Below are 4,545 nucleotides of genomic sequence, written 5' to 3' on the forward strand. Positions count from 1 at the left end.
CATCTGTCTTTTTATTTGTGGTCATTTTGCATAAATTCAAGTTAGAGAATAAAACAACAGGCCAAGCAGACCGAAATTCAGATCAGCTGCTGTGATCATAACATTTAACTCTCAGCAACAAAGAGTTTACTTCATCCTAAATATCTAATTAAGATTACTCTTAGCTCTAAATATTTAATTAAGACTGTTATCATTTCCTGCTGCAATCGGAAGCGGTTGTGTAAAACTGAGGAGTGATGTTTCATTATTTTGCAATACCGAATTCAAGCAACAGGTGACCACTTCATTGTATTTTTATCTGGAATCCCTATATTAAGTAATGAGACAAGGATTCTAAAGTTGTACATGTGGAAATAATGCCATCATTACAATCACCATAACAATATTTTTATTAAATTGTGTAATAAAAACATTACTATTTCTGAAGTCGCAACATCTTACAATAACCGGATATTCCTTTAATAAGTAAAATATCCAGCATCAGAGAATAGATATACATACATGTATTGTAGTCAGTAGTTTTCTTTGCTGCATGTTTGTGGAATAAAATCGTAAAAGGAAGATACACGTGAAGTAGCTATTCTGATAAATAGATATGGTTAATGTTACTGATTTATCTCTCATAACTTATATTAGAATCAAATACAGCCTGTAAACTTATCTAGTTTTCTGCTAAAGGAAAGATATTTTCAATATTTATAAATCGGCTGATACGTAAGCTAGGTTAAGTAAGTTTCCATCGAGATTATATTTAGAATAATCTAGTATCCACAAGAAGTCGTATCGGATTTTCTTTGCAGATTGTCCAGTTAGTACTAATGAATGCAGAGTCAGAAAAGTGTACATGGAAGATTATTCGAAGATCCCTAACGGATACACATAGACATATATAGCAACATTTTCAGAAACAATAGTTTGTAAACATTAATGTAGAAGGATCAATGGCCTACCTGTGCGTTATTTCATTCTCCACTAATATAATTCACGATTTGTTCAGAAAGTGGGTGTATTGCCACCGATTTACATCCATAAATCTTCCGACACACAACGGAAATTGTATATGCATTGTAACCACTTAAAATTGAATTTGCATTAACTTGTAAGTTATATAAATATGAATTAGTTAAACTAGCTTAGATACACTGAGGATCCAAAGTTAGATCGCCGGACAAGGAAATTCCACGACACGGTGTTGCTTGTTGCTGGTTGAAACAATTTCACTTAGTTTATATTGCAGATGTCTTTGGAAAGAGTATCAACACTTACCTTCCCTCAAAAGTATTTATATCTAGTCAAAAAGAAATTGTTTAAAACTAGTTGTTTTGGGGTTAAAGAGAACGGGGAAAATGTATAAGATGAAGAAGGAGGTATATTATAAAAATGAATCCCCGTCATGAAGGCAACTACATTATTTTGCACTTTATTCTGTCACCTTCTGCCAATATGGAGCTCGCCTTCTTCGTTTTCTACTCTGGTTTGTCAGCTTTCTATTCGACTGCAGCACTCTTAGAGAATACACCAATTTCTGTATCTCCCGACTATTTCTCTCGTTTCTTCAAGGACTATTCTTAGCTCATCAAACTCTACCATATCTTCTATTTTACAGCGTTGCTCATATGCACCGTTCTCTCTTGTTGATTTGTTTTATTTTGATCATAAAAGACTGTTTTCCCTTTCTCTACCTCAGTTCCGAAGACTGAACGATATATATTTTTTTTCTGTATCTTTTAGTCTCGTCTCGACTGCATCAACATAGCAATCATAATTGATGGTTGCTGACGCTGCCAGATGTAGTAACCTCGTTTTAAGGCGATGATACAACAAATATCTCATTACAGACATCGGATTGGAGGGATTTTTCATTTGTTCCTTATGTTGTTTTTCTCCTGTGTTCCTAATTTCTCAAATGTGTGTGTATTTGTGTACGTGTGCATTTGTGTATGTGTATTTGCGTATGTGTGCATTTGTGTGTGTGTGTGTGTGTGTGTGTGTGTCTGTCTGTCTGTCTGTTTGTGTATGTGCGTAGTTATGTCTTACAATTTTTTTACTTTGCCCTATGTTATTGTTATATAAAGTAGAACGCTCCATATTTGCGATGGAACTTATAAGATTATATGTAGAGTTAAACGTGCAAGTACAGTGAAGACACCATGAAATACCATGATCTCATTGTACAGATATTAATATAAATATACGTGATGAGGGGTTGGGTGGCATACAAACATATTTATCGATAGAAAGTTTTCCGAAATTATACATATCATTTATATTGTAACAGGCTAAAAATGTGTTTTCTTGTTTCTTAAAATTAATGAAACCCAACAAAGCGAAACAGAACGACCAAGACAAATATATGTAAACTTACAACATATCTCGAAGGTTAAATTTATGTGAATCAACATTCTAAAAGTTTTCTACTTCCAAAATAGACGGCAGATAACTCTATATCGTTGAGATCTCGAAATCTGCTGTTTCATACGGAAATTTATTTAAATATTTGTAAATTATAAATTATGTTGCTTTCAGTGTATATTTCTGTTTAACTGTACGCATGTTTTAAAAACTTTTCTTCAATTATGGAGCAGATTCGTGTCATTACAGTTCACATAACAGTAATATATACCACTGTATATACACACACACACAAACACACACATCACATCACACGTACATATATACACAAACAACACACACACACACACACACACACACATATATATATAAATATGTAGGTAGGTAGGTAGGTAGGTATTACAGGATTTAATTCAATACTTAGGTCCTTCTTAATGACGTAGAGGACTTCTATCATGATATTTCATTTACAATTATTCTCCGAGAGATGTGTCTAGGCATATGTTGTGCTTATTTTAGGTCGCTCTGTTCTCTCGCCTTTCGTTAATTTTACTAAAAACACATTGCATCGTGCTAAATAAATACGATATTATAACATCTTTTCTTCTCATGAATGTACCTGTATCACATGAAATGTTAATGCTCATACGGATGTTTGTTTTAATTTCTATACATATTATGTTGTTTCCAGCATATTTTCGTATTCATTCTACGCATATCAGTGGTAGATAGATAGATAGATAGATAGATAGATAGATAGATAGATAGATAGATAAAAGCTGAAATGTCACTCAGTACGTTTCAGTAGAAGGCCATATTTGATATTTTTACCGGGAAAATATTTGATAGAGACTCCGAAATACATATAAATTGACGACATTGAGTTCAAATCGTCTTTTGAGCACTGACCATGTAAGAACTGACCAATCGTGTCACGAATCCGTGAGACCAATTCCATCATCACCTTCCATCTACACAAAAGGGTAGGCAAGTGTAAATCACAACTTAATGGTTTTACTAAATGTTGTTTGGTTCGTGTAAAACACTTCGACGAGGTAAATTGATGTAATGGAACGAATTGTAGAACATCGATCTGTATTTATTAAGTTGAGTGTCACACTTGGCAATTTTCTCTCGGCGTTTAGGACCAAAGAAAACAAAACAAGGTCACAATGGTCAGGTTTCTGCTATCGATTAAATTCCGATTTAATTATATCAGGGAACGCCATTGGCTTATTATTTCAGATGTAGTTTTGCCATACCGTTGCACACAAGTAATCTATATAGCATCTCGTTTGTGTGTGTGTGTGTGTGTCTGTGTGTGTGTGTGTGTGTCTCTGTGTGTGTCTGTGTGTGTGTGTGTGTGTGTGTGTGTGTGTGTGTGTGTGTGTGTGTGTGTGTGTGTGTGTGTGTGTGTGATGGGAAAACTAGTGGAAATCGACTAATGAATGTTCCTGACTCTACCATTTCACTTATTGATATTTGAAAGAAAGACATTTATGGATTGCAGAATGTGTTGTCCAACTTTGTCAATTCTAAAAATCTCCAATCAATATTTATCGACCAATAAGGCTATCCTATTTCCAGTCTTCAATCATTAATACCAAGATAACACACGAATCTGTACACTATACCTTTCGCTATACTTGTCAGTCTTAATATTTCTCCTTATGTTTTTCCCTCTCCATCTTTCCCTATCTCTACTGTAAGTTTCTTCTACGATTACTTTCTTAAATAATTGCACCTATTGATCATTAATTTAAATTAGAGAAAAAGAGATCATTAACATGAAATTAATTTTTAAAATTAATATATACAAAATACGAACGTATCTATTTATAAACTATTTATTAAACAAATCATCGATAAATATATGAAAGCTAAATACACTTTCTTTTTAATTTTAGAATAAAAATTGTCATGAAGACTAAATATATTCTTATAAATTACTCACAAATTTTATACGGGGCAGTTCAATAAAATATTGAAATATACAGTGAAATATAGATGCAGAATTCATTAAATGCTTGTTGCACCTATAAACAAGAATGGTATTGCCAGATTCCTGAAATTAATCATATTATTTCAAATTGTAAAACATTTTTCCACCAACTATACAAAAATTGTCATAAATGTTTGATTACGTTAATTTCAGATAAACTCCTATTGAATGAAGCTGAGATAACAAGTATA

The sequence above is a fragment of the Octopus bimaculoides genome, chromosome 8 (genome assembly GCF_001194135.2).
Source record: "Octopus bimaculoides isolate UCB-OBI-ISO-001 chromosome 8, ASM119413v2, whole genome shotgun sequence".
Taxonomy (NCBI): Eukaryota; Metazoa; Mollusca; class Cephalopoda; order Octopoda; family Octopodidae; genus Octopus; species Octopus bimaculoides.